Raw genomic sequence first — 15,427 nt, 5'->3', positions numbered from 1 at the left:
GCATGTGAAGTTAGTGAGGGAGGTCCTCAGCATGCTGCTGGAGCACCAGCTATATGCCAAACTGTCCAAATGTGAGTTCCACAGAACGGAGCTAGATTACCTGGGGTTTCGGGTGTCTGAATGCGGCCTGGCCATGGACCCAGCGAAGGTCCAAGCGGTGCTAGAATGGGCTCCCCCGAGAACACGTAAACAGCTCCAATCGTTTCTCGGGTTCGCAAATTTTTACAGGCAATTCATAGAGGGGTTCGCCCAGATTGCCCTACCCTTGACCGACCTCCTAAAGACCAAAGGCAAGGGTCCGGAGGCCAAACAGCCGGGGGCTGGGCTAAAATGGACGCTGGAGTGCCAGGACGCGTTCGATCACCTGAAGCGCCTATTTACCAGCGAGCCCTCCTAAGCCATCTGGACGAGCAGAGGGCCTTCGTGGTCCAATGCGACGCCTCCGACGTGGCCGTAGGAGCAATACTCATGCAGAGGGATGGGGAGGGGAAATTGCGACCCTGCGCCTTCATCTCCCGCAAGTTCTCAGACGAACAGCGTAACTGGTCGGTCAGGGACAAAGAGGCGTTCGCCGTCATGTTCGCTCTAAAAACATGGCGGTCTTGGCTAGAGGGGGCGAAGCTCCCCTTCGAAGTGTGTACCGACCACAAAAATCTGGAAGCACTGACCGGGAAGCGCAAATTGAGTGAGAAGCAAATTAGGTGGGCCGGCTTCTTCTCCAAATTTGACTTCACTCTGAAGCACATCCTGGGTACGAGGAATTTCCTGGCCGACGCGCTCTCGAGGCTCCCGCAGCACGAGAGCCAGAGGGAGGAGGTGGTGGACTCGTTAATCTCTCCGTCCCAAGTGGCGGCCATGGTCACTACCCGCTCCCAAAAGAAACGAGAGCTAGACGGGATCAGTCGAGAGCGCATCGCCTTAGAAACCGAAAGGGAGGGGAAGGAGCGACCCGAGGGGGTGCAGAAGGGGAAGGACGGGCTGTGGTACAAGGGAGACAAACTCTACATCCCGAGCAGTTTGAGGAGGGAAATACTGCAGCTCTGTCACTCTTCCAAGCTGGCGGGGCACTTTGGCTATGTAAAAACACTGCACTTAGTGAACCGCCAGTTCTGGTGGCCCTCTCTGCGCAAAGATGTGTCCGCTTTTGTCACAGGTTGCCCAGTGTGCATAATGGCCAAACGGAGGGGGGAAAACCACCCGGGCTCTTACAACCCCTTGAGACAGCTAAACGGCCCTGGGCGATAGTCTCCATGGACTTCATAGTGGAGCTACCCCCCTCCCGAGGCAAAACAGTCATCTTGGTGGTAGTGGACACTTTCTCCAAGCAAGCCCATTTCATCCCATGCTCCAGTTGCCCACAGCTAAGAAACTAGCAGCCCTATTCTTTGACCATGTGATAAAATTACACTCATTCCCAGACAAGGTCATTAGCGACCGCGGGCCGCAGTTCGTTGCCACCTTCTGGCGGGAGTTCTGCAAGTTGGTGGGGATGGAACAGGGTCTGAGCTCCGCATATCACCCCCAGACGGACGGCCAGACGGAGAGGGTAAACGGGGTGCTAGAGCAGTACCTAAGGTGCTTTGTAAACCAACGCCAATCAGACTGGTTGGACTTGCTCCCCTTTGCCAAGTACTGCTACAATAACAGCATGCAAAGCTCCACCAAAGCTTCCCCCTTTTCCACTGTATTTGGCTATGAAGGGAAGCCTCTCCCGCTACTGCCTGGGGGGGCAGCAAAGACGCCCCCACTGCCTTCGAACAATGGTGGGGGGGGCCAGCAACACCTGGCCGACCATAAAAGAAAACCTCGAGGCAGCCAAGGAGTCTTACAAGAGACAATACGATAAGTCTCACACCCCGGCGGGAGAGTACAAAGTGGGGGATTCAGTGTAGTCAACAAAAAACCTCCCCCTTAGCCAGCCCTCCCGGAAGCTGGCTTACAAATTCGTGGGGCCATTCAGAATCAAGAGAGTGATCAATCCTGTGACTGTGGAACTGGACCTGCCCGCCTCCCTGGGTAAAATCCACCCTGTGTTTCACTGCAGCTTAATTCGTCAGGACCCTGGGCCGTCCAGTTGGCACCCTCCACCCGCGGGGCCCGCCCCTGCTTTGGTCGACCGCTGCCGCACCACACAAGACACCCTGGAGTGTAAACCAACCAAACTCCTTCCCCCTGCGGTGTCATCATAGCAGACTTGACATACTTTGTGCATGCTCGCCAGTCTCTCAATCTGCTTCTACAGTCTTGCAACATGTTACAATAAACTAGAAACTTTTTTATCAAGAAGGTCTCGTTATTGAAACATCAGACTTGACAGGAAGGAGGAGGTGGAACTCTCAGAAAGGTTCAGGAGCTGTGCTCCTGTGAGCTCCCGCTGAATCCGAGGCCTGTTCAGCATGGTATTGTACTACCCCTAAAAGGATAAGATGCAGTCTGGGAATGCTCCTGGATCCTATTACTGTTCCTGGGTAAACAGGTCACAGAGAATACCTTTTATCACTTTAGGCTGGTTCACCAGGTATGGTAATATAGTTTTGTATCTTTATTACTGTATGCAACCATGCATATTCTATAGAGAAGAAAAGCAGGATATAAATTCCTGGGGATTACGCAAGAGAACTTTCCACAATAATGCCTAAAGGATTAGAGGTATCATCTACTCCAGGGGTAGCCAACAGTAGCTCTCTAGATGTTTTTTGCCTACAACTCCCATCAGCCCCAGCCACTGGCCATGCTGGCTGGGGCTGATGGGAGTTGTAGGTAAAAAACATCTGGAGAGCTACCACTGGTCACCCCTGATCTACTCTGCTGCTCTTAATGGTTTCCAAAATTCATCACCTGTGACACAGTTGTATTCTGTTCTGAAGCAGAGCAGATGGAACAACTCAGAAGACAATGGCCCCATCTCCAGACATCTAAGATGATAGTTTCATGTCTGGATTTATCTTCTGAGCTCAACAGTTGCCCTGCAGAGCTCTCCTTACTGGAGTAACTAACTAGATTCATGTGCTAACAACAGCTTTATGAAAAGTCTTGTTGTGAGCCTGAAGCTTCCCCCTGAATCCATGAAGAATTCAAATTAAGGGAATAAAGAGAGCAGCAACTATCTAAGTACAAACCTCCAGAGGGGGAATTATTGTCTAATAACAGGCAGTTAATTTGCCAGCAATGTAACTCCTCTATGCGCTATCAAGTCACATAAGCATCAAATCCAGTGACCCCATTTAATTATTCCTCAACTCATTATGGTCCCAAACTATTCCCTGAGGACTGCAAAAATACCAAGCTTTGATATTTGCAGACATCAGAGACAGGGATTCAAATTTAACTCTACTTTGAGAGCTGAAATACATTTTTAGTATAAGCCTGCTTCATTCTGAAGCCTAACAATCATGTCTTTCAAAAAAGACACAATTTTTCAAAAAAGCAGAATACAGAGTGAGCAAACCAAGGACCTGTTTTGCATCATCAAGGCTACCCAAGGTTGTCAGTTCATGAGCAATTATCTCAAATAAGCCACCTTTCAAGGTGTTCTAGCCACACTATTTTTTTACTGACTTGGGGGGAGGGGAGTAAATCCAAATAATGTCCTAGATTTCCACTTATCTGCTCTTTCCAACTCTCTGCCAAACATGGATACCAGCTCAAAGACCCACCGAGTGTTCAGTGTGTTACCCAAACATCCTGCAAGGAAACTGCCTTAAAACTGTTTCTAAAGTACTGTTTCAGCTGTCTGATGCATAGAAAGTTAGCTTGCATTTTTTAAAAATATTTTTTGAATACATCATTTAAACTAGAAATTCTGGACAAGAAACCCTTCACCCTGGCCTTTATCAACCCATTAGGGGGAAAAAAGAAAGTTGTTTGTGACTTTTCAACTTGAGTCAACCTGAACTACATCACAGACTCACTGCATCAACACTTGGAACTAGTTTTATTTGCTATATTAACTGTTCATCTTTTTCATTAAGGGCAGTTTTGCTACACCTGATGGACTGAGCCATGCTTGGCTGTGGACATCTAAACTTTTCAACCAGTAGAAAAAATGCTTTGGCTGATTGACTATGTGTGTGGGGGGTAAGGCAGAAGAGGGAGAGACCTCAGTTCTTTCCACCTGGGGATCATTTGATGTTAATAATGTTTGAAGTTTTTAATCTCCTACTTTATACATTAATGGGACAGAAATAGGAACAACATGAGCTCCTACAACCTGGAGCTGTAGTTTGCCCCCTGGGAAGAGTGCCTACTCTAACCACAATCGTTTTTGAGCTGATAACTAAACCTTTCAAATCTTTTGGTTGCTTGTAATATAGCTCTACTGCAAAAAAAAAAGCAGCAAGTTTATGTAATTTGTTTTCCAATGTATCAAATCTCCTTACTGGGACAAGGCAGTCTGTTGTTCGGATACAACATTTCTCCCTAAAACAGTTTTATGCTACACAACATACATTGTTCTCTCAGTCATGCTCCTAAATCCCAAAAATGACGTGGCATGTACCTTTCACATGCTAGCCTTCTACTTCAACAGAGTGGCTGCCAACCCCCATATGTGTATTTGCATAGAGATCACAGAGAAGAAAAACAGGTTGTTTACCTGCTACTTATGTTCTTTTGAGTAGCCATCTGTGCAGTCACACAATCCATCCTCTTTCCCTGTTGTAGGTTATAAAGAAACTCTAAGTAGGAACTTGCCCTGCCTTTTCAGGCATGTTCAAAGGAACAACTTCCCTTGAGAAAAAGAACACGAATGCCAGCACCCATGCAAGAGTTGCAGAATGTCCAAATGTCACTCTTCAGTGGCGCAGAACCATTACATCTGATGCACAGAAGCCTATTCAAAGAACATCAGTTTCTGGGAAGTGGCCTGTTCTTCCACCCCAACTCACTTTCAAGCACTGGATCACCAACAGCTTATTTAAAATAGTTTTATATTAGTTTCCCTCAAAAACTCAAAGCAGTTTCCATTCATAAAAATTCCAAATACAGCAAGTAACTAAATAATCAGATATGGGAAAAGCCAATGTTCAGTCAAAGGCTCTTCTAAATAGCTCTGCCCTGCACTTTTTCCTTAGCTGCAAGAAGCAGCCCTCTCATTATTTGCTAGTCTATTTCAAAGGGACGGAGCTGCTACAGAAAACATTCTTGCCCCTGTTGAAGCTACTTTCACTTCTGTAAAGAGCAGAAAGTGAAAGCAGGCCTCAAGACTGTAGGGTCTACACAGGCTGACACTGGAAGTAGCAATCCTTCAAGTAAATGGGTCCCAGGTAGGGTTGCCAAGTCCAACCCCAGAAATATCTGGGGACTTTGGGGGTGGAGCCAGGAGACTTTGGGGGTGGAGCCAGGAGACACTGGGGTGGAGCTAGGGGGAGGGGGGAAACGGCGCCGGGCAGCGGCGCGGCGGCCTCTTTATTATTATTTATTTGATTTATTTGGTTGATTTATATTCCGCCCTTTCCCATACGGGCTCAGGGCGGATCACAGTCATAATAAAACAGTTAAAATACAGCAATAACTCAGTAATATACAAATAAAACATAGCTCAAAAATATACACAGCTGGGATTATTGGAGACCTTTAAAATAGCGTTTATGATGTAAAAAGCTGATTGGTCAAAGTAAATATAACATTTGTTATAAAACTGTGTTCTCTGGTTTGAATATATATATGTACTTTTCTTTTTTTAAGAGCTCTGATCAATATTTTTAAGAACATGACATCACTGCATCTGACATCAGGCATCACTGTTTTTACAAAGTAACCTCCCATTCTTGCTGAAATCCTGCTTTTTGAAGGAAAGCTTTCACCATCCCACCGTTTGTACAAGTAGTGGGTAATTACAGCAGGGAGTGGTGTACAGCCACTATAATATCTATGGACCATTCATAGGAAGGGAATAGATCAAGATAAGTAGTCGTGTTAGTCAGTCTGTAGTAGTAGAAAAGAGTAAGAGTTCAGTAACACCTTAAAAGATTAACGAAATTTGCGGTAGGGTGATTCAGCTTTCCTGAGTCACTAGGAAGAAGTGAGCAGTGACTCTGGAAAACTCATACTCTACTGCATAGGAAGGAAATGTTAACTTTGTGTATATTCGCAGGGTATGTACAGTTGTAGGTAGACTTGCGTGAGAGGATGATATGCTTTTTCAGAGCCTTGGGTTGAGGTAATTCAAATATGGAGGTAGGGCAGAGAAGGAGAGTCAGGTGCTGGTGGTGCTAGAGCCAGGGAGAGAGAGGTCCTTCCTCCCTCTTTCAAATGACCATTCGATCTGACTTAGTGTTTCTGCTGGAAGGAGGCATTTTCATTCGAGCCAACTGACAGTCTTAAATAGTTAGGCACTTTATCTAAGTCTGCCGGCAGCAGGTAGCAGCGCTGGTGGGAAGCCTCGTCCTGGGCCCCGGCTGGGGGGCGGGGGTGGCACTGGCCGGCGGGGGCCCAGCGGGCGGGCGGCAGCAGTGCAGGAGGCGACTCCACCGGCGGGGCGAGGCTGGAGGAGGCCCGGCCTGCTTCGGGGGGATCCCCCTCTGGCGCTGAGTCTTGGCCCGTCGATTTTGGAACCAAACCTGGATCCGGGCTTCGGATAAGCCATTCTGGGCGGCCAGGTGCTCGCGGGCCTCGATGCCTGGGTAGGGGTCCCGGCGGAAGGCCGCCTCTTCTCCGCTCGCCGTGGCTGCTCCTCTGAGATGGGCTCAGCCTGAGCCCATCTCGGAGCAGCAGCCACGGCGAGCAGAGAAGAGGCGGCAGCGGCGCACTCTGGGGTGGAAGCGGAGGGGGGGTGGAGGTGGGCCGGCGGCGTGGTGAGCCGCCAGTCCGGGTCCTAGAAGGGCCCGGATTCACGGCTCGCCATGCTCCTGGCCTGCCTCGCCCTCCCCTGCGCTGCTGCCGCCTCTTGGCTGCTCCTCCGAGATGGGCTCAGCCTGGGCCCATCTCGGAGGAGCAGCTGCAGTGGGCGGGGAGGGGGCGGCAGCGGCGCGGCGGCCTCGCCCGATCCAGGATTGGGCGTCTCGCCATGCTCCCCGGTGCCATTTCCCCCTCCCCCCGCTTCCGTTTTTATGGGGAGCGGGGGAAGAGGGTGGAAATCCTGGGGTCCCCTGCCAGGGCGGGAGGGTTGGGAAGCCTAGTCCCAGGCCTTAAAAGATCACTAACCTGAACCCATAAACAACCAGTAACCAGTGTAGTTGATCCAGTATTACTACAGTATGACTGACAAATCATCAAACAGTCTATGATTCTATGAACTGTTTTCTGTTGCCCCAGAAGGTAGGACCAGAACCAAAGGGTTGAAATTAAATCAGAAGAGTTTCTGGCTCAACATTAGGGAGAACTTCCTGAAAGAGCAGTTCTTTAATGGAACAGCTTCCTTGGGAGGTGGTGGGCTCTCCTTCCTTGGAGGTTTTTAAACAGAGGCTAGATGGTCATCTGACAACAATTAAGGGGGAGGTATTTGTGCAGGGGGTTGGACTAATGACCCTGGGTGTACCTTCCAATTCTATGATTCTATGACCTGAATAACTCAGTCAACAAATGTGCTGCTGTTTCATTCTGGATCGGGATTTAGCCAAGCCTGTGATGCCTCTCTCAGGGAATGGTGACACTGGCTTTGCCTCTAGAGATTTCAATACTGATGCAGCCATGTCCATTCATGAGGCAAGAGTAGTTTACTGAGCAAGTGTGGCCACTAAAACCACCGGATGCTCCTTTATAAAAGGAGCTCTAAACTATGTAAGAGTCCCAATCTGCATCTCAAACATACAGTCAAATACCTGGTCTACTATTTTATCTGCTATTCTGTAGAATGAGTCCACAAGCAAACTCCAGAACAGTAGCCATGTCTGTCTGCTGTAGGCATGAACAAACGAGTGCTGTTGCACCTAAAATACTAGCATATTTATTTTGTTCTAAGCTTTCATTAGACAGAATCCATTTCATCAGATGCCTAAAGAATAAGCATCAATTTAAGTTAACTGAAGGTGCTTCCTTTTCCCTTTGACCATATCTGTAATGCCATCTGAAGTTTATTCCCCAGTGCTTTTTAGGCAGTTTTGTTATAGCAACAGGGTCACCTGCAAAGGAGAGATAATTCCATTTCCTTCCCTGGTGGCTCCACTTCCTCCCCCACATGATCTCTCACCTGCCTAACCTTTCTCCCCATGCCCTTACCCAGTCTCTCACTCAGTCTTTCCTACTTGCAGTCACTCTCCTTCCCCTCCTCAGCCCTTGTGGTTTCTCCCCTTCACATTCCTCTCCTCATTCCTGCTTTCCCCATATACTACTTCCCTTTGTTGGGAATCATTTTGGGTTGCCGCAGTAACCTGAAGTTCTCTCATCAATGATGTACTATGAAAAAAACACTTCTAATATTTTTCTGCAGACAAGGGGTGTTTCCTTGGTTTAGCATTTTGTGTTCCCCTTGAAGATTTTTTTACGTGGTTGTGGGCCATACTTGACGATTAGGTATGATGTAATTGTGAACCATCTTGAGGACCTTTGGGAGGAAACAAAGTCTAAAAACAAGCACATAAATGGTTGCGATGCTCCTTCTCTGGATTTCCTCACAGATCTTTCTCACCAGCTCTTCAGGAATCCTCAACATTCTAAGACTTGCTGGAAGATTGCTGGAGAGCTCACGTGCATTCTAAACCAGTGCTGTGAAAATATCTTGTGACAAGTATGCAACCCAAAACCATTTTTGCTCTTACAGAAAATTGCACTCCATGCATTTAGACTATCAATCTTCTATTTTTCTTCCCCTGACAACGATAACTTCCCAGAATTTCCTTTATCTCAAATTAGAAATCTGTTGGTTTAAGGAGAAATATGGCCATACTTTACAGAAAGCCAAACAAGACAGGGAAAATAATCTTGTATGTCTTATTAAAGAGTGCTGTGTATATATACAAGATATTTCAAACACATGCTGTTTCCTACATTTCTAAGGGCCATTTTCAGCCATACAAAGCAACTGGAAAATGTGTTAGAAACTCATAACAGAAAAAGGAAATCCTGATCAGTATACAGAATGCCAGGGAAGAAAGCTCCTAGATTTCACAAATAGGTTAGATATCCAGGGAGGAATAACGTTCAAATACTACCAACCCCATCACTATTAATGAAGCAGATCAATCAACCTAAAGGTTGTCAGAGGCTTCTGAATGATCAGTTACAAAAATCAGTAATCCTGTGAGGGAATCAAATTCAGAAAGGATATACTGAACCTGCAGCCTACACAATTTTAAAAGATTTTTAAAGAGGAATCCAGGATCTTGTTTACTGATCACCACCAAAATATTTCCATGAATAAGAAGTTTAACTTTTCACTCATACATTCTCACAAAATTACTTCCAACAATCATCAAGCAGCTTCAGAATAGGTTTAAAGAAAACTCAACATTTTTACAAATTTTGATTCCAAAACTAAGCATGGGGAGGTTCAATTATTTCCACACCTTTGAAAACTACCAGGTCTGTATTCAGAAACCACAGGTAACTGCAGATGAGGGGAAAACTGCATGAACCAGGTTTATTACTGGGCTTGTACACATGTCTCTCACAATGAAATTGTAATTAAATGTCAACTCTGATTAAACATGACATATCATTGAAGACACACACACAAAAACATTAAAGGAATTAGCTCCTCCCTCATGGACTATGAACTAAAGTTTAATCTAAGTTTAGAATCCTGGCTAGCAAGGACTGGGGAAACTAATTCCAGTTAATCTGAGTTCCTACATCTGTATATCAAAGGCATACAGTGTTTAACAGCAATTCTTATCATGAGAAGAGGAGGAGGTGTGACAAAAAAAATAGGATTGTGCACATTTTTCATCTATTTGTGATGTCTGAACACGGCTCAAGGAAGATCTTCTAAAAATAGCTTCCTTTTTAAAACATTCAATACAGTATACAACCACTACATTATTTTTTGATATCATCACTTGAGCCACAGCTATGTAAAAGGCCAATGTGAATAAATGTCATTTCAGGTTCTTTGCCTATTTTTTCTTCTGTTAGAATAATCTGAAGAAAAATCATGACTTGTGGGAAATCATCAGCACTGCACATAGTACAAATCCCAAGCTTTATTAGAAGAATAATATTAAACAACTATGTAAATATTTCCATGCGCACAATTTATTCTAACAGCAAAATGCACATACTGAATTCTCAACACACACTTCTCTGCTCAATACTGTAGAAAGCAAATTAAATCTACCACATTTTTCTTTAAAAAAGAAATACAGAATTTCTCCACAACTCCCATCTTTGCGTGCAGATACGCAACTTAAGGCACATGACAAGCCACATTCAACAGTGCATCGCTTACCAACACTCATGGCTAATCAAATCCCTACATAAGGGGGCATTACAGAATCAAAACTAAAGCAGTTTTGTTTTAAACGATACCATTTGCTGCAACTTTCCTGAGTTACATATAAATCATTACAGTATATTTCTATAATCCCTGTTCAATACAGAAAGACTGACCATATTTTCAACATTATAACCCTCCTTTCCTTCTCAAAATATACACAAGACAAATCTCACATTGCATGCTATAGAAGTAACAGCTGAAACAGAGACTGATCGGTCTCAACAGGAATACTACTGTGCCATAACAGTAACTTGAACTGTTTACTAATTATCTGCATTTCACCTGATGATCATGATGATAATGATGATAGCGGACAAAGACAAAGTAGGATCCAGAAGGGAAATTCCAATAACCACAATCACCACTCCTAGTCCTTGTGAATTACAGCCTTAGCCCACTAGTTCCAGTTAGTACTTTGTTTTAAGAAAGTAGGGACAAAACAGAAACTGCCCCTTTCCAGCTCACATTTCAGCTATGCCGACTTCAGGATGACATCTCTTAAGGACGTTCCAGCCTCAAGTAATTAAGAGCTTGCCTTTACCTAGATGCCAAATAGTACAATGCTCCCTTAAGGGGAAGAGGCAAGACAGGAAAGAGAAACAAGGGAGGGGGCAGAAACCCCATAGCAACACTCTTACTTCCACCAGACTGCTTGCCAGCTCTGCTGTCCAGTCACAAGATATCAGAATCTGAGCAGGAGGGGGGGCAGGGGAATAGCTGATGAGTCATCTCTGGAAGAACTAACTTCCCAAAATATCTTCGGCAGGAACTTCTCAAAAAGAACTTTCAGAAACAAAGCCCGCTTTTTAGCGGCATTAATAACATAGGCTCTGTTCAGCTTGGGAGACTAATCCATATATTCAAATAAACCTTTTTTATCTACAACTGTTTAAACAGGGTAGCATTTTTCTGTTTCCTGAACAATATAACTGGTTATCATTTAACAGCCACCAAACAAAACTACAGCACATGACAGAAATTTTTCCAGGCCATTTTGATTAAGTACTTGTAGTCTGATCAGAACACATTACGGGCACATACCTCATCTCCTCTTTAACTGCACAAAAGGAGAGTCTAAAGAGACACACACTGTGTTCCACTCTAGAAAGACGGTATCAAGAAAGTAGAAATTTAAAGGATCTAAATCCTAATATTTTTAGATACCCAGTCTCCAGAGATTCGCCAAGACTGACAACTTGGTTGGCTCTTGCAATCTTTAATCTATTCTCTCAGCCTGGTTACCCAGTCAGTTCCCCACTGCCTGCTCTCCTTCATTCAGAGATTCAAACCCAGGCACAACTCCAACTGCAGACATGACGTTCTCCAGGGCCCCTTTTATAAGCCCTTGTAGGAGGAGAAGGAGAGCCCCCTCCTCTTTCCTAAGAAGTTTCCCTTCCTGTTGTTTCCACGCTCAGCTAGTCTGCAGCAATCCTTGTCACAGAACAAAGGAAAACATTTCACTTTCCAGAAATCTGCTTTGCACACTCCTGCTTGTCACGACCTGGCTCCTGGCTCCACTCCCAAAGTCTCCTGACTTCATCCTCCAAGTGCCCAGATATTTCCTGAGTCCAACCTGGCAACCCTGTTCCCAGCAGCTGATGAAGAGGGCTCTAGTTTGTAAAGGCCTCTACTACAATAAATTACTACTACAAATCTTGTAATAACATTTTTGTGTGTGTGCTGTAAAAGCTTATGGCAGAAAATCTAAGGTAGAAGAATGGACTCTACTTCAGAAAGCAGACAACAAATTACAGCTTTGAATGGTCCTTCCAATGAAAAAATGCATGCAGAATGAAACTAGCGTAGTTCTTTTTGCTTGTTGTGCTGGTTTTTATATTTGCAAGAAGTTTTAGTGGTATTTAACAAAATGAACACTCTAAAATGTGACCTTCCACAATCCTCCATGTCAGATCTCTGCCACCTCACTCCCTTTTATATATAGGAACCAGACTAACACACTCTAGAATGCAATCCCTGATGAGATCTGATAAGACAATACCATGCTCCACGTTCTTTTGCTATAATATCAAGAGTAAGAACAACCTGAGGTTGTGGAATTGCGTGCCTGAGAAGGTTCAGAGTCATTCTTCCTTCATGGTACTCCTGATAGTATATAAACTCCATTTATTTCAAGGTTTGACTAATGCGGTTTATTACTGTGCTCTTATTGTTTTTACACTATTTTATGCAAGCCACCCATGAAATTATTTTAGATAAATTAGTGATTTTTTTTATCATATACGTTATTACAGTATTTAGTATTTCTAGTTCTCATTATGTGCAAAAAGCGGATCTGAAAAGCAGATATCAGAATACAAATGACAAGTCCTTCCTAATACTTTGTCTTGGAGAAACTGACTCTTTATTTTAAACCTTTGTAGTTCTTATTCCTATAAGAGCCCTGTGGCACAGAGTAGTAAAGCTGCAGTACTGCAGTCGAAGCCATCCTTCCAAGGTAAAATGAGTACCCAGCTCGCTGGGAGAAAAGTGTAGACGACTGGGGAAGGCACAAGGCAGTGGCAAACCACCCTGTAAAAAGTCTGCTGCGAAAACGCTGTGAAAACAACATCACTCCAGAGTCGAAAATGACTGGTGCTTGCACAGGGGGTCTATCTTTACTTTTAATTCTTATTTCAGGGAAGAGACTTACATACTTCCCATCTTGCCAAGTAACTGTTTGTTCAAGATATGACTCAGAAAGTACAGAGTCAAAGACACATGGCTCATGTAGCATAACTGCAGCCAGCATTTAAAACAGGTCTGTCAGTCTGTACATTTCAGTCTATTCCCTGAATGTTGCTAATTTCTTTTCTGTAGCCTGTTTCTACCAGTCAAAGCCAAATTCTGTACAGTGTATGTTTATGTATGTGTGTGTGTGTGTGTGTGTGTATAAACATTATTTTAAAATGCATCAATTAAAAACACATCATTTGAAACTACATCTTTACAGGTTATGCTCCATATTCCTTAATAAATCAAGTAAACACCACCTCAAGTTTCTATTTTTAGCCTACAGTATTATAAAAACTGAAGTATTTGTAAAAAAATCTTTTTATAACTGCCAGCATTGGGGAGGCATGGCACTTAAAACACTCTTTAATGAAACCCTTCAGGCCAGAGCGCATCTCCTTTGGTACAAAGTGAATAACTGCTTCAACCATTTTAACTACATTGCAGAGACAGCTTGGGAACCAGATCACCATGGTTTCAATCAAGGCACAGGCATGCCAGCTGGGCTGAAACCTCGAATTTCATTTTGCATAGCCAATATATTAGGATTTTGGAGTTACTCTCTAGTGCAGGGGTGGCCAACAGTAGCTCTCCAGATGTTTTTTGCCTGCAATTCCCATCAGCCCCAGCCATTGGCCATGCTGGCTGGGGCTGATGGGAATTGTAGGCAAAAACATCTGGAGAGCTACCGTTCGCAACCCCTGCTCTAGAATATTCCATTTATTATTTTTTGGGCTGCTGTGTTTTGTGAGTTAGGAAGGATCTCCCATCAAGAAGTTGTTATAGCATCACTGTATCTACTACTGAACTCTGTGTCCCCTTTTGCAAAGAATGCTGTTTCATCAGACTGTATTCACCAACATTATGCTACTATCCTCAGCTGATGACTGATCAGCCAATCAAGTCTATGAAGCTGAAGCTGCCAAGGACTTGGTGTTTCCCAGAAAGATGCTAGGTGCCCAAATACAGTCTGTGACATTATGAATGTCACCTCTGTCAATGTGGTGAGCTATGCTAAACTGGAATGATACACTGAATGCCACATGTTCAGTATTAGATGTCACTTTGAACTGGTGCCTCTTCAAAGTTCATTGAGTCCTCTTGGATAGGAGTTATAGACTTCTAGGCTATTCTAGTCAGCCACTCTGAACCCTACTACACAATATTATTTTCAGTGTACATGTGCATGAAAACATAACAGAAGAAAGAATCTACTCTTCTCTACACAGGCTTCTCAGGCCTTCAGAGATATGGAGCATAAAACAGAATTTTTTCCAATGCTTTCATTTCCCACAGAAAATCTTCTGTTTCTAAAGACTGTTTTATAAAATTAATAATTAATGGATGCTGTTGCTGATATAATAATGGACAAGCTTGGTAACCTAAAAAACTGTCATTAATACTTTTCTCAGCTGATTATCCCTAGCAATTCTGTGAAACAGTATGCTTTATTGATTTGTCAATATGGGGTGGATACATAACTATAACAATCTAAATTTTAAAAAATAAAGCTGTGAATTCATCTGATTGGTTTTAGTTTAACCTACACAGCCAAAGCTAAAATTCTTAATTATGCCTCTTCTCACAGGGCAGAAGGGATATTGTAGTCACCAGTCTGATGTGAATTAAAATTAATGCAACTGATGCTTTGGACAGTGAAACTGAGGTGCTCTGATGACCTCCATGTATAAACTCTGTAGTATGCTGTCTCAAACTTTGACAACTGCACCCCGTGCAATATGTATTATCTGTGTTTTGACTATAACCAGAAGCATCTCTCATACAGAGGACACGGGGAAAGCATGAACTATGCAGAAAGGGAAGCCACAAAATGTATATGCAGATAAACTGCTTCCAACATGCTTTAGTAAAGGTAACAAAGAGTATAGAATCATTCTGGATAAGCTCCTGGAAATCTATTCCAGTCATTGCTACTGCTGCCACCCACCCACAACCTCTTTTGTCCTGGTGGATTACAGTATGGCAATAAGGCACAGCACAAACAGAATCTGCAGAGTGAGTTCACCACAACTCCTAAAACAGGATGGGTGAGTTAAGTACAAGCTCATTGAATATGCTACCTCCTACAAATGGTGAAATGCAAAGTGTTGACTTCAACAAGTGAACTCCAAAGCACAGTTAACGCCAAGGTGAGATCAAACCCTCATTTCCTGATTCTATCTTTTTGCTTCTCACCGCTGAGATATTTGGGAAGTTGCAGCATGTGCCCTCTAAGTGCATATCTGTGTCTTCTACTGTTGTTTGTCCTAGCATCTTCCCCCCTCCTTTGCAAAAAAGAAAATGCAATTCTTCCTTCACAGGAAA

The 15,427-nt window shown here is 44.0% G+C and overlaps 1 protein-coding gene across 3 annotated transcripts in view; it reads right to left on the bottom strand.

Annotated features, from left to right (window-relative positions):
• Positions 1–15,427, bottom strand: part of PISD (phosphatidylserine decarboxylase) — a 68,008-nt gene that overhangs the window by 28,497 nt on the left and 24,084 nt on the right. Inside the window, exon 1 of one of the 3 annotated variants that reach the window (XM_060250362.1) lies at positions 10,838–11,019. The exons of the other annotated variants lie outside the window; for them this stretch is intronic. The gene's annotated coding sequence lies outside the window, so the exon portion shown is untranslated. Of the gene's footprint in view, positions 1–10,837; positions 11,020–15,427 lie in introns of those variants that run through there. 3 annotated transcript variants of the gene reach the window in all.

The sequence above is a fragment of the Heteronotia binoei genome, chromosome 11, assembly GCF_032191835.1.
Source record: "Heteronotia binoei isolate CCM8104 ecotype False Entrance Well chromosome 11, APGP_CSIRO_Hbin_v1, whole genome shotgun sequence".
NCBI classification, from domain to species: Eukaryota; Metazoa; Chordata; class Lepidosauria; order Squamata; family Gekkonidae; genus Heteronotia; species Heteronotia binoei.
Note: the sequence above shows the minus strand (reverse complement) of the source record. Positions and strands in the feature narration are given on the sequence as shown.